This window comes from Melozone crissalis, unplaced genomic scaffold (assembly GCF_028551555.1).
Source record: "Melozone crissalis strain CALT ecotype California unplaced genomic scaffold, PUWL_Pcris_2 ptg000027l_1, whole genome shotgun sequence".
In the NCBI taxonomy this organism is placed as follows: Eukaryota; Metazoa; Chordata; class Aves; order Passeriformes; family Passerellidae; genus Melozone; species Melozone crissalis.
In genome coordinates, this window is record NW_026535805.1 from 41,901,934 (window position 1) to 41,927,259 (window position 25,326).

Genomic DNA, 25,326 nt, shown 5'->3' on the forward strand with positions numbered 1-25,326 from the left:
ACCCTTATGCTAAGTCTTTTACAACAGTAGTTACCGGTTTTAGGCATGCATGGGAAGCTGCTCTATTATTTTCTTGAGAAACTGGCACATATTCTACTATCATTCTTCATGCTTAGTGATATTAGAGCATCTGAGGAATGAACCAGAAAAGATCAGAGTTTTAGAGTCTGTTCTGCATATAGAAAGCATCTAGAGGTAAAACCCTAACCCAGAAGTGCTGTGGTAATTGTAGCATCTGCTGTATCAAATTAAAAAAATGCAGTGACTGGTTTTCCTGAAAAAGAAAAATTATACTCCATCTCCTCTTTGAAAGAGTAAAAAGGCTATTTTTGAATGTGGAGCAAGAGATACTAAAAATAGTTCATCAGCTTTATTTAAATTATGCAGTGTAATACATAAAACATGAAGATTACAACATCAAGCAATATAGCTGGAACAAATTAAAACTGCTTGTGCATATGCATTATAATTCCTTCTTTAATTACTGGTCCCTAACCGCTTTCAGTGGATGCAGAATGAACATGTGGAATTAAGCACAGATACCTAATAGTGCCTGCTCTCTATTCATTGCCAACTCGTTGCTTCTCTCTGCTTATATTAATTTCCTTTAAGAGCTCTCCTATGAGCTGCATGGTTGCTTTTGCTTGTAAAGCACTAAGATTTAAGAAAAAAATATTAAACGGTGTCAAATAGGACTTGATTTCTTGATGTTGCTCATTATTAAACATGTAGAATATATGGTATATTGCCTGTTGACTTAATTTTCACTAGTGAGCTACCCTAAATGAAACCCCAGCTTCTTAAGATTGGCATTGTGAAAACACGTCCCTCAACCTCTTCACAAAAAATCAGATAAAACCTATGTGTTACATGGCATCATACAGAGATTTTTGAAAAATAAAACTTCGCATCTTACAATTTTTTCAGAATTCTGTAAAGAACTGTCAGCAACCTCAGTCATGATCCTGTTCCCTGCCTTATAATTTTCCTAGAAATTTCCAGGGATTACATATAAAATGCCTCATTTTACTACACAGCTCTGCTCCAAAGTAGAAAAATCTATTCTGTGTACTAAAAAAAAAGGCACAGTCTGGTACGCATGAAGGCTAGGCAAGAAATCTGTGCTTAACTTTAGGTTATAATGCACAAAAAGGACGAACTTGTACAGACAACATATATTATGTGCTGGATGTTGCAAAATCAGTACGACTGCACACAATGTAAATAATTTTCTGTTTCCATAGCACTCCCAGGGCCTGCAGCCTGTGCAGCACAGCGGTTGCCATGAGTTTTTCATATTCAGGCCTTTTAGCACTCAGCATCCACACACACATCTAAGCACCTCAGGCAAGTGAAAGTCAACTCCCATTAGAAAATGCAGGTCGGAAGGAGGCCTCTCATTAACCTCCAGCTCAACAGCAAGGCCAGCTGCGTGGTCAGTCCAGGTTGCTCAGGACTGCATCTGCTTGGGAGTGGAAATCCCTGAGGAACCCACTCCCACGGCCCAGCTGTCCGCAGCACGAGTAACTTTTTCCTTCCACCCTGCCTGACGCTCTCCTTTCACCTCACTCCCGTTGTCCCTCGGCAGGACACTGAAGCCCCTGGCTGCCTCTACTCGACCACGTCCCCACGAGTGCTGATCCCGTCCGCAGGCTGCGGCAGTGCCGACCCTCCAGCTCTCCGCACGGGAGGGTCGCTCCGGCTCCGGCCCCGGCCCCGCCACCGCGGGGATCCCGCGGGCTCCCGGTGCCGTGTCCATTCCAGCCGCGCGCGGGGGCCCTGCTGCGGGGAGCCGGGAGGGGTCACCGCCTCCCCTCCGTACCCGCGCAGCCCGCGGTGCCGCAGGAGCTCATTCCACTTGGAGACACCGCGGGACAGCGGCACCGCACCGCGCGCACGGCCGGCGCCGTGTCCGGACTCGCCCGGGGCTATGGCGCGCCAGCCATGCCGAACCGTATCTCTCCGGTGCGATGCCCACGCTACGACAACGCTCCCGAAGCCCGTCCCGGCCCCGGGCTGGAACCGCACCCCCGACGGGCAGCGGCCGCTGAAAACGAGCCAGGAAGAGCGGGCGGGGGCGAAGCGCTGCCCGCGGAGATTGACTACTGCGCTAACCAATGGCGACGCGGAAAGTGCGGGGGCGCGGCCAGCGCCGCCAGGCCGGGAAGGGACGGGGGCGGGGCGCGGGGGCGGGCGGGGCGCGGATTGGCCGGGGGGCGGGGCCGGCGGGGTTTTCTCCCGGGCTGGGCTGACGGCCGCGGCCGGGAACTTCGGGAGCGTGCGGGCGCCAGCGGCTGTTCGAGCGGCAGGTACAGCGGGAACGCTCCCGAGGGAGCGCCGCTTACGGCGACAGGGGGGAGCGGGGGATGGCGGGGAGGAGGGGGTCGGGCAGCCGTAGCGCTGGGGGCGCTGCGCTGGGGGCCGCTTTGCCGCGTATCCGTCGCCGTTTTCACTGGTCCGCTCCGCTTGCCCCGGGATGCGGAGGCTGCGGGCGGGGCCGGCCGGGCTGATCGGGTAGAGCTGCCCCCTCCCTTCTTCCTTCCCTCCTTCTGTGCCGAGCGGCGGCGGCGGGGCGGGCGGATGGGGGCTGTCAGCGCCGCGGCCGGCAGGGGGCGGCAGCGGCCCCGAGGACGCGCGTCCGGGGGTGGCGGGGGCGAGCGGCTCCGAGCCGCAGCCCCTCCGCCCCAGGCAGGCAGCGGGGCTGGCTCCTCCCTCCCTCCTTTTCCCGCAGCCTTGGGCGCTGCTCCCGGCGAGACGAGCCGTGCGGGGCCGCTCCTCGCCGCTCGGTTCCAAGCCTCGCTGGCGGGGCTGCCTGCGCGGGCAGTGCCGCGCCCGCCGCCTCCGGCCGCAGCTCGGGGCACCCCGGCCGGTGCTCCCGCGGCCGCTGCCGTGCCCGCATCTACCGCGCTCTTGGCTCGCCCGCCTCTGCTCTGGGGCCGGAGGAAAAGGGGTGTTTGTCTCCGAAAAATCTGTCCCGCTGGCTCTTGGTGCCTTTCCCGCACCCGTCGCGTGAATGCTGCGTGAAGCGAAGCGGTTGGTTTCCTAATTTCCTTCCTCCCGGAGCACCACTCCTCTCCTCCTGATAACTTCATCTGTTTGCATCTCGGGCTGTTCCTTTCTTTCGTCTCTAAGTTAGCAACTGCAGAAAAATGAGCTAAATAGGCCCCCGCACTGAGGCTGCTTGCCAAGAATCAGATAGGGGGTGAAATCGAGGAACGCTTCGCATCGCTAATTTCCCTTCTCTTCAGGATTAGGGCAAAAATAACCTCTTATATGGTTTGTGTCTACTGTTTTAAAATAAGGCCCCCTTTCAAGTTGTGGTGACCTAGCCTCTGAACATTATGCACTGAGATCTTAAAAAAAAAATACTGTTATTTATAAATTTAGGTCTAAAGTTCTTTTCCTATTATTGTTCTTTTGTAAGGCTTTGATTACAGTACTCTGAAGTCTGAGTACACTCAAAAGAGCTATTAACACTGTGGTAACATTTTTTTAGCATGCAGCGTTCTTCCACAGGTAAAGATTCCACTGAGTTGAACTTAATCCCTTTTGATGTTAATAGTGTTGTCCACACATGTGTATGGGTAGAGGGATTGCTGATTGACATGAAGAGAGTTGTTTTGAGGGTTTGTCAGCTTAATGATTATGATTTCCTCCTTCCAAAAAAAATCACTGCCAGAGAACAAGTAATAGCCAGCTAAAGTAAACTTAAGGTGCTTTGATACCAGTAATAACTGGCAAGTAGTTGATTTGGTGTGTCTTTTACTTCTTGTAAAGCTCTCCAACGCCAGTTTTTAATTTAAATGATATACTCTATATTTGCTTTAAAGCACATGTATTCATTTTCTTAGCTTTATAGCCTTCTTTTCTGTCTGCTGTCATGGGTGCTTTCAGAGTGTTAGTGTAATGCAACAAGCACAGTTCTACAGAACTTAGCCTTCAGCAAATTCTCATCAACTTGTGTGTATCCAGTCCTGCAGAGGCTGAAATGAGAAAATGCTTCTTTGAGAGACTGCCTAAAAGAAAAGCTGTGTCCTTTAGCATCATGTTTTGAACAGCAGAAAAAGGGAGTCCCTAAGCTAAGGAGCCAACCAGTTAGAGAACAGAAGCAGTTTGGTGGCACCCTGGGTTATGCAGCAGAAGCACTCTGCTTCAGCTGCTGCTCTCCTCCCTTCCAAGTTTCCATTTCTGCTGGCCATGCTGCTTTCTGTCCGCTGTTGACCTCTTGGTGGGAAGTTGAGCTGCTTTCTTTTGCCTAAATTGCAACATTCTGCTGAGTTTCATTACCTTTGGGCTTAGAAAATGACCTTCCCTTCAGTGTTTTCCAAGGTTATTGATCTCAAAAATTTCTGTCAACAGTTTGTACCTGTGGCAGATGAACTTGCATTGTAAAACTATAATTTAAATGGCCTAGACAAGACTTCCGAAAATACGTGTATTCTCTCTGCACAGTTGTTGATAGTGGAGAGGAGGGGGAATTCAAACTTCTTAGCATCCAGGGCTGTGTGGAATAAACTTCAAGCTTCATTCATGTGGAAACAGACCTGTTGTTCCACTTCTAGGACAATTTTCCAGTAACTGCAGTTAATTCATAGATTTTTTTTTTTTTTTTTTAGATTCAAGGGCCAACACAAGTAACATTCTGAAGTTAGTTTGGCTTTCTCAGGTACCGGGGATTCAGTGGCAGCACTGAAGAGCTCTCATTTAGAGACTGTAACGTGAAGAATAACTATATTACTTCTAGTAGCCAATATGATCTGAATCAGTTTGTGACTGTGGATATAGGCAGAACATTCATTTTTCATGGGATCCTGTTTTTCAGCTCCAAAGTCATGCCTTTAAAGATGAAGGATATGGATCATAGGTAGAGAATGGAAAAGTGTTCTGGGAAGTACAGACATGTTAAGAAGGCATTGTGGGTTGTGATAAATAATTTGGATGTAAGTTCTCTTTAAGCTAATGTTCAAAAAAATCAAACTAGGCTTATAAGCAATGTTTAAAATATATGACAAAGTAAAAAAAAATCTGTAGTTGGTGATTGTGGGGCTCCTTTTTGAACTGGCATTTCCTTTTGACATTAATCTGGGAAGCATGTTTTAGTACCAAAGATTGATCTATTTTAGGATTAAAAAGGGAGAGAACAAAATAACATGATTGTGGGTATACCTGTTACATGGAAGACAGCTATGAAAGTATTCATTGGCAGAAAAAGGATTTAAGTGGTTTACATTTTTAATAGTTGTGTCTGTAATGTGTAGCTCTATTCTAATTTTTGAAAGAGAACGTTTTCTACATTTTAGTTTACTGTGTGTAAATCTCAGTAGGTTAGAAGGCATTTTACTGAGGATTGTAGTGTGTAACATATTTGCCACTAGATATTTCTAAAGCAAGGTTGAATGCTTTCCTGGGGAAGATGTGCTAAGTCAAACTGTGGTTTCATTCTGGAATTGGTCTCAAGTAGGGGGGAGTGAGAAGAGGGAAGGTGGGCTGTGTTCCTCATAGCAAGCAAAATTAACCCAAGAAAAGCAGTGTTGGAAAACTGTTCATTGTGTACTCACACAATGGGTGGACACAAGAAGGAGGATGGGAGCAAGAGAAGGGGATGTGGAAGCATCTGATTGTTGTAGTCTGGACTATACAAGACGTCAGACTGTATTGTAAGAGGTTATTTCTGGCCTTCTGTTTTGAAAGCAGACTACTTTAAACTTTAAGAGTGTTAGACTTTAAAGTAAACTGCCACACTTCTATTTTGTTAAGAGACAAAATCAAAATGCAAGTGAAATGATTTGGTGTGAGGTTTCTTTCTCTTCCTCTTTGTCAGGGTGTTCACATTTTCAAAATGTTTATCATTTCAGCACTGTTCAATTTCACTTACCTGGTTCTCTAATTTATTTGGTGGGTTAATTTTTTGATGTAATGTGACTCTGAATTATTCCCTTACAGACAAGCAAGATACTGTGCTGATATCCAGTTGTCATAGTTGATTTCACTCTACAAATCTTCAAGATTCCTACTGGAGTGAAAGGTAATTTGTGCTTTATTTTTTTAGTACAGAAGATTCATTGTGTGAATTTACTAAATAGGCAACATTTTGTGTTCTGTTTCCACTTCTCATTTACTTTAGCTATTGATGTGATAAATTTACATGGCTTGAGTTGTCGGTTTTGTGATATTGTATAGAAAAGAACATCTAGATGATACAGTAAATATTTTGACTTCTGCTTAAGAGCTTTGTGGTGCACACTCTTCTGTGAAGGTAAATTTTACTGGTAACTTATTTCCTCCATAGACTTCACCTTGTCTTTGAGAACTTTGTAAAAATTTACAGACTAAGTGAAGGCCATATCAGTAGAATATTGATTAATTGCTATTGGGTAATCCAAAATAGCTGTTGTTTAGCTAGTGAGATGAGGAAAGTATGTTCCATGTATAGTATGAGATTACAGACTTATGTGTACTGCAGGTGGGACAGCTCTGCAAGAATGCAGGTTTATTTATTTTAATAGACTTGGGGGTGGGAAAGGTTTTTTTGCTGTAGTGTCTGATGTCTTAGAGGCACTACACAAACACTGCATTACAACTCTGTGAGTTAGTGTTGTAACCTGTCAGATGCCAGCCCTTTGCTGTGCACATCACAGCTGCCTTTGATGGCATAATGTTTCATGACTGCGCTAAGGTATGGGATGCTTTCAAGGCCTGACTTAGTGAAGTTGGCCTCTTGTGTAAAAACTGATTATCTCTATGGTTTCTCAGAAGCAGGCAGTAGTATTTTGCTTATGTGTTTCTTTGACTGGATTTTTTTCTAAAGGAGATAAGGTACTACTACTGTTCATCTCTGTAGTGCTTTTATTAATAACAGCATGGCTCATCAGAGAGCTCTTGTGAGGAATTGCAGGAAGAGCATCTCTTTTTAAAACTGGTGACTTGTCATTGTCTAGGGGGTTAACTGGGTGTTTTACTTGATGTTGTATCTACCATCAGGCTCATATTTGTCTGTGTCTTGGTTTCTCCTCCCTGTATTCTTTCTGAAGGGTGTGATAAAGCCTGTCTTTTAGCTTACCTTGCTCTTACTGAGTCATGCAGCCTCTGAGCTCTGTAAGGTCATTGTTAGAAGATCTTGCCATTGAGTAGTAAAATAGGGTTAGCTAAGGACAGTTTAAAGAGAACTGTGCATTGCCATGGTCCTCTAGGCTTGAATCTTCCCTTTTACTTTTAACATTGTGTGTGGTTTTCTGTTTGCTAAGCAGTAGCTCTGGAAAACTGTTTCATAGGAAAAGATGCTCAGTAACCAGAAAATAAAAATAGACTCAAAAAAAAAGCCCCCACGGACTTTCTGAAAGATCAGTTTCATCTTAAATTGCTTGCACTGATGACAAAGCAGAGTTTAACCAAATATTTATTGTTGAAATTACTCTCTAATTAGTAATGTTGTACAGCTAAATGTAACACCAGATTTTACTGTAATTTGCTGCTATCCCCTTACTGTGGGTAGAGAAGTATAGACTATAACTGTGGTATTCTTTATAGTGGCCTGGATAAGAATTTGACTACAACATTTTAAGAGCACAGAATGTTATTAAGAGAATGAAAAGCCTCAGTATGTATTTAAAATGCATGATGTGCTCTCTTACCGCAACGGAAAATTGGAACAGCTTTTCCAATTTGAAATAGTCAGTTTTCCTGTATATGGGATTTGAAATATATATTCTTAATTCAAGTTTTTTAATTCATACTAGGCAGACCTTTGAATTCTAACTGATTCAGCATGTATCCTCCTACTTTGGAAAATCAAAACAAAATTAAAATCTGGTGATAAAAATGTCCGTGGGTTTCACATTTGTTGAAACACTTTTATTGCTTCCAGTTACTCACAAAAGCAGGGATTCATCAATTAAAATATATCAGAATATACCAAGTATCTCCTGCAAACTTCTTTGAAGGTTTCAGTTTTGGATCTGAAACTTTCAATTTCCAAACACAGTGTTTTGTACTTTGTAGACATTATTTGTAAACAATCGATTTGCTGTTTGCTCAGCTGAAAGAAGCTGTTTTATCCCATTTGGCTTCTCCCTTTGAAGTTGCACTTAAAAGCTGTGTTTAAATAATACTGTAACTGCTGCTGTTTCATCATCAAGCAATTAAAGAAATATGCCTCTATATCATTGGTCTTCTCTTAGAGGACTGAATCATTTTTTCTTGTATGGCTTTTTTGGTACTTTTCCTGGTAGGGCATTTCATTGTTTGACCTCAAGTCTGAAATAAACCCAGTGTCTGGGAGGGAAGGAGGTGGAGGGAGGGTGAACAGAGTGAGGAACACATAACCAGAACCAAAGAATGCTGTAGCATTAAATTAATTTTTAAGTCTATGTTTTGTCTTATACCTGCCTTGTCTCCTCTGTAAACAACATTTGTCAAAGATTATCTTATACAATGGTTAGAGGCAGCTGTTTGAAACAAGGCTGGGATTGCTAAGTATCAGTGTTACTGCTCCTTCTTTACAAACCCCAATTGTAAGTGATTTTAGTATTAAACGTGTTTTGGACCTCTAATTATCTCATTAGTTAACTTAAGCTGTTGTATTTGGCCTCACTTTCCCAGTGTGCTTTCTTGACTCTGTGTGTGTGCTTAGGAATAAATTACAGAGAGCAATTAATGCTTAATGAAATTTGTGCACTTACAGATTTTTTTTTTGTTCCCCACCCCTCCCTGCTACCCTTGCATTTGCTTATACCAAGACCATTGTATTTCCAAGCATGTTGAATTTTTTTTTCGTTCTGAAGGGTAAGACATGTTTCTGAAGGCTGAAGTTTCATATTCTCCAGATTTTTTTACTGTGTTGAATTGGCAAGGTGAAACATGTAGCAGATTAGAACTTTATAGGTTTTTGTCACTTCTGGATTCAGTCCCAGTGACATATCAGAAAGTAAGGATGCTGTTTAAGTGTCATGGCATAGCTGCAGAATAATGACTTAGTGTTGAGGCTGAATAGTTGAGGTTTTTTTGGGGAAAAGTTTACACTGTCACCAGCACATTATTCTTGTACTGTAGAAGAAATTAAACTATGTAAAAGTGAAGTTAGGAATACTGCAGCCCTGTGTTGTAGGTGAGAAGATTCTTGAAGGAAAGTGCCTTCTCCATAGAAATGCCATGTAAAATGAGTTCTGTTGTGAGATTTCTATGTTTAAAAACTTAATCCAAAGCAAAAATCAAATTATGCTACAGAACACAGTAATAAATGACAGTGTTCTGACTTGGGGAGAGTGGCAGGGTCATGTGGTCAATCTAGTTTCAGAAAAACACATATATAACATTGCTACCCCTTTCATATTCCCTCATATGCCCACTGGTTTTAGCAAATTTAGTAAATTGACTAAAATAGGCAAATGACCCTACATTCTACTTTCATCTCTAGACCATTACAAGGTCAGGAATCCAAATTTTGCAGTCTTAACTAGAGACCAGGTATTACATGTTACCACTGAAGGAGGAGTTTGTACGATTTTAGCCCTGATATGGAATGATGACTAGAAGCTGCTTTAGTTCTTGTTTCTCATGTATCCTGGATTTCTGTTCCTTTTGTTTCAAAAAGCATAATGAAGCTCTATAAAAACACCCACACATTAGCTGCAGTGTATTTTGCCTGAGCTGATTTGTTTGAAAAATCTCAGAAATCCAACTCTGTGTCTTGAGGTATCATGAGATTCGATATACTGGACTAAGAATTAAGAGTTTTATTTACTGCTTCCAATTGGATTTTTAAAGGCTAGTGTGAGAGAGGCAAAATATGTCCCCACAATACTGGGAGCAAGTTTGCTTCAGCCATTTTTTCGCCTAGATAAAAGTGCAGCTTCTTTGCCTTTTTCAGACGTTCTGCTCAGTTTCCCTGATTTTTTATTTAAAGCAACAAAACAAACAAACAAAAAAAAAACAACAAAAAAAAACCCCCACAATATTTTCTTCAGTTGTATTCCAGGGCAACAACTAGTATGAAACTGGTTGGCTTACCGTAAAATTACTCGGTGATGGTTCATCGTGCCTTGGATAAAGGGCAAGACATGTGCTGTACATAGCATATTAACACTTTGGAAGGGAACCAGATGAAAACAGTTTTTATTGGGTGAACTGTTTAGTCACTGTCATGAGCCCTGATTTTCTGTCTTGAAACATCTTGTCTCTATAAACTGTTGAATTATGTGGGAAGATTAATTTTCCTGGTGGAGTCACTTGCAAAAGAAGAGAGGCAAAAAGGCTGGTGTGTTGTGGTCCACGTGTTCAGCCTATTGAAGTCAAAATCAACCTGCTTCATTCTTTTACTCTGAATGACCTTTGCTTGCTCGTAAAGGATACTCATTTAGAAAAAAAGTCTGTGGATCTTTCCTGTTCAGAAGCTCACAAGCGTCTTCTTGTTTTACTCATATTTAAAACAACTCAGATTTTCTTTAATGATTTTGGTTAAATGTTTTAAGACTTGAGTAGTTATGCTACAGATTTTTCCGCAAGTGTTATTTTTACAATCCTCTGTGGGTTTTCATGTTGTGTTATTCCCAAGGTTAACAACAGTACATAACTCTTGCTGGAAGGCTCAGTATATAAGCAGTTAAACTAACAGCTCAAGACACAACAAGTGATTTTATGTTCTGTGACTATTTTTAGATCTTTGGTTATATCAAGAAGGTGAAAGCATAAGCGCTAATTTCAGGGAAACTGTGTTTTTTCTCTGCGAGTTCATTTGGGTGTTTGGCGATTTTTTGGTTTTTTTTTTTTTTTTTTTTACCTGCCTATCTAATGCTTTGTTTCAGGCAACTCAGGCAGTATGTTTGTATGTGAGCACTGGTAAACTGCGCATGAAGGTAGCAACTCAAATTCAAGGAAAATAAAGCTAATATTATCAGCGACCTTATTTAATGTAACTTTATTAATTGGTTAATTAAAATGAAAGTTGTTTCTGTAGCTTGTCAAATTATGCTTGTTCTTTCATCATACTTCTGTTTTTCAGTATAAAATGGAATAAAGATGATCCCTCTGCTTTTGAGAAACAGAGTTGGTTTGTGTTTTTTTCTGGATGTGGAATTTTTGATTTCTTTCAGAGAAGAGCAGCTTCTGCTGACTGGCTTCAGGTTATGCCTCCCACCAGTTTGTTGTAACCAGTCACTTATCTCCTGTTATCTCTATTTGCACTGCATGTGATTCTGGGCAGACTCTGGTATAGCAGTGAGGCATCCTAAAGAAAGTCTAGGAAGGCAATTCCCCAATTTAGTGTTCCCATCAGAAAACTCCAAACTACGTGCTGCTCACTTACTTCCCCCCCCCCCCCCACCCCCACCCTTTCCCCTTCAGTTGGATAGATAGGAGAATTGGAAGCACAAAAGGTAGAGATAGTGGGTTGAGATAAGAGCAATTTACTGGAAATAGCAATGAAATAAGAAAAGGAGCAGTAAGAGCGAGAATATTAATAACAGAGTGTAGGAAGGAGGTGAAAGAGTCACGTGAGTGCTCCCCACACAGGGCCTGGTGAATACCTGACTCCACTACCACACTGCATGATGTAGAAGGGACTCCTTCCCCTGTCCCCATAAAATGATGTGAGGTGATGTAGAATAATCTTTGACTTCTGGCCAGGCCCCCTCTTGGCTACTGTAAAAGTTAACCCTGTCCTTGCTTAAGCCAGAACATTATCCTCCCCTTAGTCTATACGATCCATGTCATGCACAAATCCTACACCTACTAGCTATATATGTACATATATATACACACATAAGCATAAGTGTAATTTCAATAGTTAATGGCTGTCCCTCCAAGATGTCCATTGAGTTAATTTGGTCCATGACTTTGGGCTCTGTACATCCTAGATGTCTTCCAGGACAGGAGTGCTGCCAGGTGGTTGTGATACATCAGGAGCCTCATGTATCTGGAGCAAATCATATTCATTGCCCATGGTAGTTATGGCATACGGTGGCAGTGCCATTCAGCAGCCAGTGTTATAAAAGCTAATATTACAGGCTGTTCTCACCCAAAAATCAAATCCCTTTGAAGTACGCATTGTGCTTCCCCATCCCTCTGCATTACCCAGCAACTGTTCGAGGAAAAACAGTCACACAGGCAGGTTTGCCTTTGCTTTAGGCAGGACCAATCCAAAGTGATATTCCTCAAATGCACCACGGAGACTTAATCCCCTTCTATGGTAGGTGAAAGTTTTGATTGGGCAGGACCAGCTTGATTTCTGGAGCCTCTGGAGTTAATTAAACCAGGCAGCCTTTGCTAAGTGTAGATTCTAGTGTTTGAAGACTCCATTATCTCCTGCTTTCAATGTGGTTTCTAGCAGCCCATTGTCCTGCTCAGTTTCCCCAGAGGCTGGCATGTGATTGGGAATAGGGTACACCACTCAGTCCTGTGCTCTCTGGTCAGGTGTCTGTGAGACTAATTCTGAAATGAGTCCTGTTGTCCAACTCTGTTCTCTCAGGGGTGCCACGTTGCCACAGGACAAGGCCCAAGATGGTGTTCTGGGCAGTAGGATCAGGCACAGGGTCTGTATCCAGCCATCCAGGCTGGATGTTTCCACCATTGTAAGCATGTAGCACTTGCCTGGTGGGTTTTCAGCAGTGTCATCTAGTCCATATGCAGGGCTTCCCCATGTTTGTGTTGCAACCACAGTCCACCACACCAGAGAGGCCTGGTCTGCTTGATTGCAGCCCATGTTTCACAGTTATGGATAACTTGGGCCATAGTTTTGTTCTGGTTAAGTCCACCTCTTGGTCACATGCCCATCTGTGTGTTGCATTGCTTCCCTGATGATGTGAGGCATGATGGGCCCACTGAGCCAGAGATTACTCACCTTTATGCTGCCCGTCCATATCCACCTGAGACACTTGGCAGCATCATCTACCTGCCCATTGTTGCAATGTTCTTTGGTAGCCCAGCTCTTGGGTACATGTGCATTTTTGTGACATACTTTTATGGCCAACTTCTTCACCTAGGCAGTGATGTCTTGCTACATTTCAGCAGCCCAGATGGGTTTCCCTCTGTGCTGCCAGTTTACCTTTTTCCATTATTTGCCGCCATCCATGAGTCAGTGTAGAGGTTGAGCACTGGTTATTTCTCTTTCAGCAATATCTAAAGCCTGCTGGATGGCTTTCAGCTCTGCTCTCTGGCTTGATCCACCTTGCCCCTCAATAGCTTCTACAGCTTGCTGTGTAGGATTTCATATGGCAACTTTCCATCTTCAGTGTGTGGCAGGAACTGTCAGTAAAGAGTGTATCACTTTTCATTTTCTGGTGGTTGATTACATAATAGGGCCTCTTTAACATGTGGTACCTTCTCCTTTGATTATAGTAGTCTGAAATTTTTACCTTCATGCCAGTTCTTGCTGACTTTCAAGATTCCTGGGTGATTGGGGTTTTTTATTTGAGCTTGCTGTGTGATCAACACAAGCTGCCTACTCCATGTGGTGTCAGTGATGTGATGTGATGTGTGGCTGGGACTTTCCCTTTGAACATCCAGCCCAGGATTGGCAGTTGGGGTTCCAGGATAAGCTGTGATTCAGTGCCAGTCACTTCTGAGGCAGCTCAAGCTCCTTCATAGGCTGCTGGTATCTCAGTTGGGTGTAACAGGCCTGGGATCCCTTGCATCCCTGACTGCAGAAATCACAGGCTTATCTTTGAGTCTCCCTGGGTGCTTTTTGCCAAAGACTTCAGGAAGGACCTTTCTTCCTGGCTGCAGTGTTAAGTACATTTTTCACATCTTGTCCTTTCCTGACTGACCCAAGGGCTACTGCATGAACAATCTCTTGTTTGATTTGTTCAAAAGCTTGTTGTTGTTCAGGACAGCATTTGAAATCATTCTTTTTCTGGGTCACTTAATTGAGAAGATTTACTATCTGACTGTAATCTGGAATATGCATCCTCCAAAAACCCACAGCTTGGGAAAGCTCATGTTTCCTTCTTACTGCTTGGTGGGGACATTGCTACTATTTTGTTGATCACATCCACTGGAATCTGACAATGTCCATCTTGCTGTTTTACTCTTAAAAACTGCTTTCTCAGATGCTTCAAGTATAATATTATTTTAGGTAAAGTATTAGTTCAAGTACCTAACTGGTACTTGAAAAGCTGTGTGGAAATTCTCTTACTGAGGTTTTTGGGTGTTGCAAAGGCTCTCTTTCATAACAGAGCAGTTAGCTTGGTTTTAATCCAGAAACAAAGCTGGAAAGTTTTGCAGTGTATATGTCTTTAATAAAACTACAGAGAAGCAAAATCATAGAATAGCAAATTTGTCATCTGTCAAAGCAAAGCTTCATGAATTTTAAATATTCTTATTAGAACAGCAAGATTCTGCTACAATGGTAATTCCACCTGTACCATTTTCCTAGATGTTTGCTATTACTAGGGTATTAGCAATTTTTTATGAAAGACAATTCTGCCGTTAGATTTTTTGCAAGCCTAAAGTTACAGTTATTTCCATTTTTCAGTAACATAAAGTAAAATTACAGAATTTTTTCTTTAACATATGTTTGCAGAGCATTATTAGCCTGAAATCATATGTAAATTATGATAGCATAGAGGGAAAATGTACCACTGTGTAGGAGTGAATTGGAATTGGGGATACTTGGGATGTTTCTGACTATGATTCATTATTTCTTTGTCTGGTTTGGAGACCTTTGAGTATGGCTTTTGTACCTTTGATCATGTCTATCTTATATGTGCAAACATTTGAACGGCAAATTCAGTCACTAACTAGATTGTAATTCTTTTTTCTTCAATACTGATTTTGAGGTTATTGAAGTAGTGATGTCAGTGGGCAGCTCTGTGTCCATGGATCATACTTTTGAACTATTTGCTCCTATTGTGGAAATTTTAAAAAGAAGAATGCACTTAGTAGGCTGAGTATCTCTAGTCTGTATGGAGGTTGTGTTAAGCAGCAGAAGTTGGGCTTTCATTTTCAGCAGTAGATGTACTGTTGCATGGTTTTTCCCTCTCCTCCAGTTTAAGCTCTAAAGGTCTGGTTCACTGTTTTTTTCTCCCCTTCATCCTTTCAGCTCCAAACAAGCCCTTTGCAACCTCTTCTCCCCGCTTGATTTTCTTCTGTTCTTTTTTGTTTTCCCCTTGAATTAAAGTAAACACTGCTGTTGTTTACAAAGTTCTGTGCTGCTGAAGAGTTGAAGATGGCTTTCGCTCTGCTAGTCATAGCTAAAGAAACATTTGTAGTGAGTTGAGAGTGGTCTCATGCTTACATGCTGTGAAGTTATGCAAAACTTTTTGTCTCTGATGTGAGCAGTAAAATGTTACTTGATCCAAAGCTGTTGTATTTTTAAAATGCAACACTATTTTAGTATGGAAGGCTTCTTGTTGCTTTATGTGAAACTGATCACATTCAGGGCTTTAAGTGGAATTGAAGCGGTTACCTCAGAATTCTTTAATTAAAATAGGCAACATAACTGTTGCTACAGTGAGATAAGCTAATACAGGCCTTACATCAACACTATTGTAACATAAAGACTCTTATGTAGAATCAAGCTAAGTTTAATGTGTTCCCATGTTCAGCCAGTGCTTCTGACCTTTTCTTCTGAAAACAGCTGTTGCTTCTTTCACCCCCCTAGACTAGAGAAGATGCCTGGTAGGCTATTAAGGTGTATCTTCCTTTGCGTGAAAAACTTTCAGTTTTCTGATCTGTCTTTGTACTTGAAAAGCACTGCCATAGGCTACACATACTTATCAATAGTATGAATCAATTCACATGACAGAACTGTCTTTGCTGATACCCTTAAGGCTGGTAATTCTGCAAAGGGCTTGAATAGTCTGCAAGAGTTTTACCAGTAATTCGGTGCTTTTCAGCCAAGAGAGTGTATTACTACTATATTTAGTTTTGAAGTTTTTTCCACTGATTTGTTTGTAATTACTGTTTGGAATTATTTTTACGCTTTGTTGTAGTGCTGCTCTTCTTCAAAACACACTTGTAAATTTTAGCATGGAAGTTTTGAAGAACTGAAAAGAAAGATCAAATTCCTCAAACTCTTAGCTTGCTGTTACGCAGGGAGAAGTGGTAACAAGGGAAAAGTCACTGCATGTAGAGTGCATAGTTACAGGGATCCTGGGCTTTGACTTCTACTAACTTTCCATTTCTGATTGTTAAAGAGGGCTTAACTTTTGTGGTGAGGTCTACAAGAAAAGGAGGAATCTAAAGTAGCCTTTTTTTTCCTTTGGGTCACCTATGTTTTTTGTTCTGCAGCCTTTTGTACCCTGGTAGGATAAGCTGTACTATTTCGCCTAATGGGTTAATGCCTGTAGTCTTTTTCTCTCAGAGCTGGTGGGGCTTTGTGGCTGTTTTTCCAGCTTCCTAGTGCAAGTGGTGATACTTAAAGGTCTGACTCGGAGCTAGTTACCAAATAGCATAAAGTGGAGAAAGTGAGAAGTAGTCAGACTTGAGTCTGAAGTAAAGCAGCATTGCTGCAGGTTTGTGCTTGCAAGACATTTGAGGCAGCATAGCAATGCGTGATCAGTAAAATACTGATTTGTTTCCTGTAAATGGTTTTTATTTCCTCCTAATATTGGGACATTTTGACTTAAGCATTTAACTTGGTCTATGAAGCTAAAATATTTCTAAAACATCTTCACTGATTGTCGATGTTGACTTAATACTCCTGTTTTTCTTATATGGTATTTAATTAGAGGAATTAATCTCTTCTGGTTATGATACTGTCATTACCTACCATATTTTTTAACTGACCTCTCAGTTAAATAAGTTCTTGCATCAAAATGGTTAGTTATAGTGATTTTCTGGAATCATCACTAGCAGTTCACACAAGGGAGGATGCTGAAATAAAGCAGTAGATAGACATCTGGAAAATAACTTTTTGAGAGGAATATAATGTGATGAAAATTATGATTCCTTTATCCTCAAAATGTGGAGATGGATGCATTAAGAGTTTTCTGAATGTTTATAATTATTTTCTTTTTGGTGGTCTTGTGACTGTATTATCTATGTTTGCTCTGTAGCTTACATAAGCTCTGGAGACCAGAGTGTTGTTAAGTGAGGTATCTCCTGACCTTTCAGAAGAGTTTGAGATGCCATTGAGTTCTAAATCAGATCTCTCTAATTCTTGTAGTAAGATATCACAGACCCTTGACTTTTTTCTCTTCCCCATAGAGTCTGAAAAATATCGTCCCTTGATTTTTATTTTTATATTCTACCAAGTTAAGAAAATTAAGTGGTTTAAGTTCTACAAAGCTGGCAAATGAACTTGTCTGATGTATGTTGTGTTAGATACTTCTAACATAGCCTACTGAGCTTGGTATGTTCTTCAAAAGAATATATGGAATTTGGCATAGTCAGTTCTCTGGGTGACACCATAGTGTTTTATATACTGTTTACATCTGAAGGTATTTCTGTCTAAGCCATCATTGCATTTTGAAACTGTCCTTTAGTGTGCAGATTGGAAGTAGATGGACTACCTAGCTGTGAGTAAAGGTTATCTTTTGATTTAGGACATGATACTTCTGTTCCCATGCACAACTGATGTGTTCTTTGCTTCCAGGCTTAAGAGGTGACTATGCCCAGTAAACTGCCACAAATTCTCTGTCTTTGTGATGGGACTACAGAAATGATGTCATGAGTTATTTGTAATCTGAGGAATTGTTGCAGCCCAAAATTCAGGGTGACTCTCAAGTTTTGTGTTAGAGTACATTTCATAACCAGTGTAAGCAGAATCAGTTCGAATACTTGCAAAACCAGCATGAATATTTGACCAAAATTGTCAACCTAGCAGTTCAGGAGAGAGAGTTGGGGTTTTTCAATCTACATCATCCTCTTTGCATTATTAGTTCATACACCTGCAGCAGGCACAGCTTTGCAGCTCTATCGGCTTTTATGGTCAGCTAACTATTGACATGTTTGAGTTGCAGATTCTTTGGGTTAAAAGCCCAAATTAGTTTACTTTCTGAACATGTAATGGTGGTGGATGGGGAGGAGATGGAAGAAACCCAGAATGCAAACTCATAAGTCTTGCAAGATGAATAAACTGGATTTGGAGATCCCATCTATCTAATATCCACTGAAATTGTCTTACATTGCTAGATTTTCTTCTCCTAGCTTATTTCAAAAGATTTTAATAATGATAATAATGTGATAAATGCAAGAGACAAGCAGTAGAATTTTGAGATAATAATAATTTTTTCATGTATTTGAAATATTGTTCCACTCATGTACTTTCTCATTTTTCCTCTTTCCATGCTCTTATGCTTCACTATACAATATTCAGTAGTAGTTAGAAGTAGTAATATGGGAATAATGGCTTTAAATTGAAAGAGGATAGGCATAGCTTAGATGTTGGGAAGAAGTTTTGACTGTGAGTATGATGAGGCACTGGAACTGGTGGCTGTTGCCCAAGGATGTTATGCATGTCCCATCCCTAGAAGTGTTCAGGGCCGGGTTGGATGGGGCCCTGAGTGACCTGGTCTAGTGGGAGGTGTCCCTGCCCATGGAAGGGGTTTGAAGCTACCTTTTAGGTCCCTTCCAACCCAAGCAATTCTGTGAATACTAGAATACTAGCCTCTCAAAGCTAGTGATAGCAAATATGTTGTTGACCTTCCTGTAATCCTCCTCAGCATTCATTTCAGGCTTTCCTTGAAAGCATCAGATCTTTCAGTATTTAAAACTGAGTTGCAGTGGAAGAACTTATGAGGCACAATCTTCCATGACTTTTTCATGCTCTCCTTTATAACAAAATATCAGCTTATTCCCCCTGCCACTTATAAATGTTTGTTCTGTCAGTACCTCTTTTCTTTGTTTTGTTGTATTATTCCCTGAGTACACTTGATGCTGAACCATCCAAATTAACACTAGATAGGTATTTGTTTTGTGTGGCTTGTATGCTCTGACAGTAAAACTAGTCAGGCAAATAAAATAGGTTTACTTATGGGTTTATACTAGACTCTCTTCACTAACTGGGATTTCTTTCCTACCAAACTGGCTTTACATGTCCTGTATAAATTAAGTATTATTGAGACCTCTGGACCATTGCTAAATTTAGTTCAAATTGACCATTGAACTTAAACATACCAAGAAGAATAACAAACAGATGAACAGGCAGTATGATTGCATAGATCTTATTTCTGTAGGAAACCAGGCCAACAACTGTAATGTTTCAAACAGCATTCTTGTTGGAGGTCAATATAATCTTTTCCAACCCCTTCCTAACATGTGGTGATGGTTGATATTTCTTGTTCTCAGTTTGATTAGGTTAATAGGTGGTTTTCTGAAATCTTTAGCCCTTTTGCCTGCTTTTTTTACTTTTAAGAATGCTTAATACTTCTGGTAAAAGTGAGTGTTTGTAGAGTTCCTTTTGCTGTCCAGCAAAGTTGTGCTGCTATATAAGCTCTGTTGTTCATAGGATCATATAATTATTCGGGTTGAAAAAGACCTTTCAGATTATTAAATCCAACTGTTAGGTTAACACTGCCAAATCCACCACTAAACCATGTCCCAAGCACCACATCTCCAAGTCTGTTAAATATTTCCAGAGATGGTGACAACCATGTCTGTGGGCAGCCTGTTTCAGTGCCTGGCCATCCTTTCAGCAAAGAGATTATCCTTTCTGTCCAATCTAAACCTCCCCTGGTGCAACCTATTTTATTTGTTGTTACTCAGGAGGCAGACACTCATCTTGCTTGCAACCTCTGTTCCAAAAACCACGTCAACTGCTTTCCTATCCTCTCTAAGTTATGTTCAGGCTGCTGAATATAATTTAGCAACTGAAGTCTCTGACTTGTTATGAGTGAAAGGTCTTATTTCCTCCTTTTTTTGCAAAGAGGAAAAGATGTTAACTAGCAGAAGGATGTTACAAGTTAGGGAAAATACAGTTGTTATTGTTACCTTAGTAACACTTAAGTTATTTGCTGGGTATCTTTCAGTACTTGGAAACTCAACTCTGTTAGACCTAAATGACCATTTTTCGTCTTTGAAATGCTTATTATGAAAGCAAGAGTTTTTTAAGGGCATTATAATTATTTTTGACATAGTGTTTTAATGCTGTATCAGTATTATCAGTATTTCCTTCACATTGTTTTTGCAACAGATCTATTGAATGTATTGTTAGCTACCTCTAATTTTTCCTTAATGAGGAGTCTTTTGAAATTCTAGCCTTGGTTTGTGTTGTATTTTACAAGTATCATTCATAGTAGTATACTAAATAAATTACTGAGCATTTACCAATTACCATGTTACAGTAATGAAGTGAGCCTGAGAGTCTCAGCCCTGTACTGTTGTCTGTTATTTGATTCCCTGATACACAAATTTGCTTTTCTACTACTTTTGCCTTTTTAAGCAACAGAAGCTATCCCTCAACTTATATATATATATCTGGGTTTCTAATTAAACTTTCTGGCTGAAAAGTTTGTAGCAAATTTCCCTACTCCTCATGTTAACCAAGGGTATTCCATGATTCAAGGGTAAAACCCCTAATCCTTCTCAGGTGTTCCCTTGTTGTTTCCACCCAGGAGAGAAGCTACTAGTACAGGATGCTGTGGAGTGAGCCCAGCAACAACTAGGACCATGTCCACCAACAAATCCAGCCCTCCCACATGCTTTGAAGTGTTTCATGGGTAACATGAGGCAGAGACTCTCTTAGATTCCAAAACTTGTCCGGTGATTGTTATCTGAGTTACTAATAAAATACAGAATATGCTCGATCAAATGAACCTGAGTATTCCAGTCAGAGAATTAACTGAGCTTCTTTTAAATGTGAAAGGTGTGCTGTTTCTTTTTCTCTGGCCTTAAGCATGTGGGAAAGAAGATCATTTCTAAGCAAAGGGAAAAGGAAATTGTCTCATATTTATTAAATCCTTTTCCTATCAGGAAGTATGCATCAGGATTATATGCTTGGCAAGCAAGAGTACATATTTTGGCACATTTTTCTCTTTGTAACTTGAACGGCCTGCCAGCATTGCAGGCAGCACTAGCAGCAGTCTGTGTCCCAGACAGTTTTGATTATAAATCCCAGTCTCTGCAGTGGGGCAGAAAGCTCTGTGGGGATGGGCACTGTTTGGTCTCCTTGGCTCCTTTTCCTTCCCAAGTGCACTGGGGAAAGAGAGGGTGGGGGATAGATGGAGAAGGCAGGATGACGGTCATGCTTCTGGTAACTCCCTCTGCATCCTAGTTAAATATCCTGTGAATAAATATCCTGTGTAAATTTGAAGAGAGTCCAGGCTTGTTGTGATGGAACTGATGGTCTGCAATCTAATTGTATCTGAAAGATCTCCAATAAACCATTGTTTGAGTGCACCAACCCCCAGAATTACAAATGGCATTGCCCACACAGGCATTCCAGAAATTGTGGACACAGTCTTTTCTTGGTTATCAAATGAAAAGTTAAAGGGTAAATATCTTATAAAGTTCTATTGGGACCAAATATAATGTTGTGAACTTTAATCCTCCGTCAGTGCTCAGACCTGTATTGCTAATTGTGCCATTTGAGGTGGCAGTGGCTTCCCCATTTACACAAGAATGAGGGAAAAATAGCTGAGCATCGTTGTGTTTGCTGTGAAGATTTTCTGGGAGAGTGATGGCTGTGCTGCTGAAATAACTTGCATTTTTTAAATAAATAAAACTGAATTGCGAAGGGAGGCAAATGAGGAAGAGCAGATGTCCTTGTATGGGAAAGATGCTGAGGAAAAGGCCGGATATACTACTGTCCTTTGGTTTTTCAAGAGGAATTCAATACCTTTAGTGCTTGTTTATTTCAGATACTCAAAGTGATTACATAAGCATGCTTGATAAGGTAGCTAAAGTGTTACGTTTATACAGTTTGAGTGTTATGTTAACTTCTTGTTCTCCCAAGTCATTTGACTAGAATTCTGTTCTGAAATTTTATGGGAACCTTCCATCTACAAATCCATTTTATCATCATTCTGTGGAATGAATACAGAGAGTAGCAAATCGTGGAATTTTGTGTCTTTCCAACTTATGCCTTCAAGCAACTTTTATTGCATTTAAAACTTGTTTTAAAGTGAGTAAAGCTTACATATTAAAATCTAGGATATTCCTTTCAATATTGAAGTTAATGTTTTTAGTGGATGGGAGAGAAATGTATAAGGAATATTTTGAGTCATTTTTGGATTGTAAACTGGTTTTATGAAGCAATTAAGTTACACATTTGGATTTTCGTTAAGATGGGATTTTTTTGGAGATATTTTTTTAAAGCCAGCCAGTTTCTTCTAACACTAAGGAGATTTAAAGTTAATATCTTAACAGAAAATGGAAGCTAATCTACTGACATTCTTTTTAACCTCATGTAAGATATATATATATGGGGTCTGTTTTTATGGCATGTAGATTTCCTGTCTACCTGTTTGGTTGTGTGAAATGCCTGACACAAATTGTTGGTGCTCTTAGCTTAGTTTTATTCTATCTGTTGGTCTGTGGTTTGATCCCAGATGTAGCTTTTTAAGTCTGGAACAAGGAAAGCTGAAGTTACAAAGAGTGAAAACTTTGGTTTCCATGCATATAGAAGCTACTCTTTGTAATGCAAAGGAATTGGTTTAACAAAACAAATTATTTCTTTTTCCTCAAGGGCAAACTGAAGTGCTGCCAATAAAAGGACTCTTGAAATAACTGCAGTCTTCCACAGTTTCCTTCTATCTGCCACATGTGAAGTGTTTTGTACCTTTTTAGAATCAAAGTATTGAAGGAGACTTTGTCATGAAGAAAAAGGAGAGTTGTTTTTTTTCATCTAGCATGGAATCTGTAATTGAGTTCATAACCTTGCAAACATGTCAAAGCTGTTTCCTGAAGATATTTTACAAGACTAGATTTCTCTGTACAGAGATTCAAGAAGTGGATTCCCAACGGCAGTACCGCAACTTGTCGAGATTGGTCTTTAAATCTAGGTATCTAACTTGAATCATGGATCCTGAATCTCATTTCTGAGGACTTGGTATTTCACAAGAGTGTAACCATAGGCAAGGAAAGAAAATTACTTAAATTGTTACTATTTGTCTTACTGGTATCATATAGATCATTCAATGAGTTGGTGTTAATTAGCAGAGAAGTGTTGTTGTGATTTCCCAGACTGAGTCTCTACTGTGTGTACAGCATGAAAACAAACAGAAAGGTTTGATTGATTGCTTTTTATAATTCCTTTGGCAGCAGTTCTTCGTTTAGGAAGCTTCTGCCACTGTACCCAGTTCTGTATTCTGTCTTTTCCTTACCACATTTACAGACTGCTGCTTTAACTTTCTTCACACATCCTACAGAGATTTCCATTTGCTGTTTAGGTGGCTTCTCCTTAAACAACATACCTGAAATAGTTCATTCTAGATATCAGCTGGGAAGTCACATATTAAACCAAAATTTTGATCAGAAGTTGTAGCCTTACTAGGTGGTACCTAGTAGGAGAAGAGAGAACATCCTTCTTCCAGGAATTGCTGTTCATTCAGTCAGTTAAAAAGTAGCTTGGTTAGGAATGGGCCCACTTGATGTGCATTGCAATGAAAAATTTAATGAAAGAGCATGGTAGATGATTTTTGGGGGGGGGGGGCACCAAATCGGGCTAGATTTAACTGGATGGATACCATAATTTAAAAAATGGTTCTATCCTTTCTACCTATTCAGTCATTGACTTGTTAAGTGTTCCTAAATGAAAGCAACAAGACTTACTGCTATAATAATGCACAGAAATAAGTCTTTGAAATTATTACTGAAAATACTTTATGCCTATGACATAATTCTGGCTAAGCTGCAAAGCTCTTAATGACTGACAGATTGTGGAGAGTAGTGGAGTACAATTTTTAAACACTTAAAGAATGAGCCTATGGCTGAGAAGTGCTGGCAAGTTGTAGATACTGCAGATATCAAGAAGAGTGTTGAAGGGAAATGCAGATGTTATTGCAATAGTTTTTATAATATATATGTATGCCCTGAGTCTCTGTAAAATGCAGGTAGCTGATGGCAGCAGTTCAGTTAAGTATAGCTGAAAGCAAAGGGACAGCTGTAAAGGAATGAAGAGTTTATAGTATAGCTTTGTAGAATAATTGCAAGCTTAATGCAGAAGAATGTCGCCTGAGGCGCTTCAGGAGGTTCAAGTGAAATAATTCAGTGAATTTAGCAGTAGCTGGAAACAAACTAACTTCTTGTTTTGTTTCAGTAGTAGTAGCAGCCTGCTTTCCTTCTATACCCACCCTCATCCCCCCCCAAAAAATGAAGTTTAACTGAAATGCTTTAAACCCGTGAGGGCTCATAGGAATGATTATACAAAAATTTGCCAAACAGCTGGGGTTTTATAACCAAAAGTTAATGTGGAGGGCAAAATCATAGTTTTAATGTTTTTGGAAGGAGGAGGTATAAACAAAATTTGCCTTTGTTATATGCTTTGCTTAACAGCTCTTGTCACTAAATTATCTGTAGGTGGGGCTGATAAGGGCAGCAAAACCTCAGCCTAAAACTAAAGGATAAGATTCTCTGGGTGGAGGCTCTGTTTTTTCTGCTTTGGCACAAAGGCTGAAGGAATGGCTGAGGGTGCTGATGCTGAGTGTGGTCTGCAGCTCACTGTGCCTCTGCATCCTGCCCTGTCCTGCCCCTGGGTTTGTGATTTGTGATGGTGAGGGAGGGTGAGACAACCACGTGTTGTTGCAATAGCTCTCTGTTGCGAAAAGCAGAGGCAAGCTAGAGCAAAGCTTAATTCCTGCTGTATCCTTAGCTCTGTTTCTTTTCTGGTTGAAGGTGGTCAGGTTCCTGGGAAGCTGTAAAGGTTGGTAATTTGGATAGAGAGAAGTCAGGAGCACAACAGCAGTAGTGTGGGTGGGGTTGTCACTAAACTGTGGAAGAAAGGATGGAAGTTGGAGCTGGTAATGGTGCTGCAGCAAAAATGAGTTTAACTGGAAAAACCTAGTACTCTTGGGAAGCTTTTAATTTGGGCTGCCTTGTCCCCAAACTTTGAAAGGAATGGTGTTACTCAGTCATGTGACTGGTGCCTCTTAACAGAATAGACAAAAGCTAAATATTAGCTATGCTTAAAGGTATCTTTGTGATTTGCTTTTGAAAATGCATTCAGAATAAGTGATATCATGCATGTCTCTGATAGCTTTTCTTAAAATAAGCTTCCTTTTTATTCTTTGGCTTATCAGGATGTTAGGATAAAGGGTTGAAGGAACCTTGAAAAGCTTTAGTGTTTCAATAATGTGTACAAAACTTAAAGCGAAGGTAATTTGAGAAATGAGGTGCTTGACCTATGATACTGGTCTAGTTTGCTGTTAGAATTGGAGGAACTAGCCAAACCAGTAAATCCACTGTGTAGAAAACAGTATTCTGGAAAAAACCTTCAACAAATCCTTTATAAATCAA

The 25,326-nt window shown here is 40.6% G+C and overlaps 1 protein-coding gene across 6 annotated transcripts in view; it reads left to right on the forward strand.

Moving 5' to 3' along the window:
* The first annotated feature begins 2,238 nt into the window (after nt 1-2,238).
* EPB41L2 (erythrocyte membrane protein band 4.1 like 2) overlaps nt 2,239-25,326 on the forward strand; it is a 108,227-nt gene continuing 85,139 nt past the window's right edge. For all 6 annotated transcript variants that reach the window (XM_054280526.1, XM_054280523.1, XM_054280521.1 and 3 more), the window contains exons 1-2: nt 2,239-2,309; nt 5,944-6,025. The gene's annotated coding sequence lies outside the window, so the exon portion shown is untranslated. The remainder of the gene's footprint in view (nt 2,310-5,943; nt 6,026-25,326) is intronic.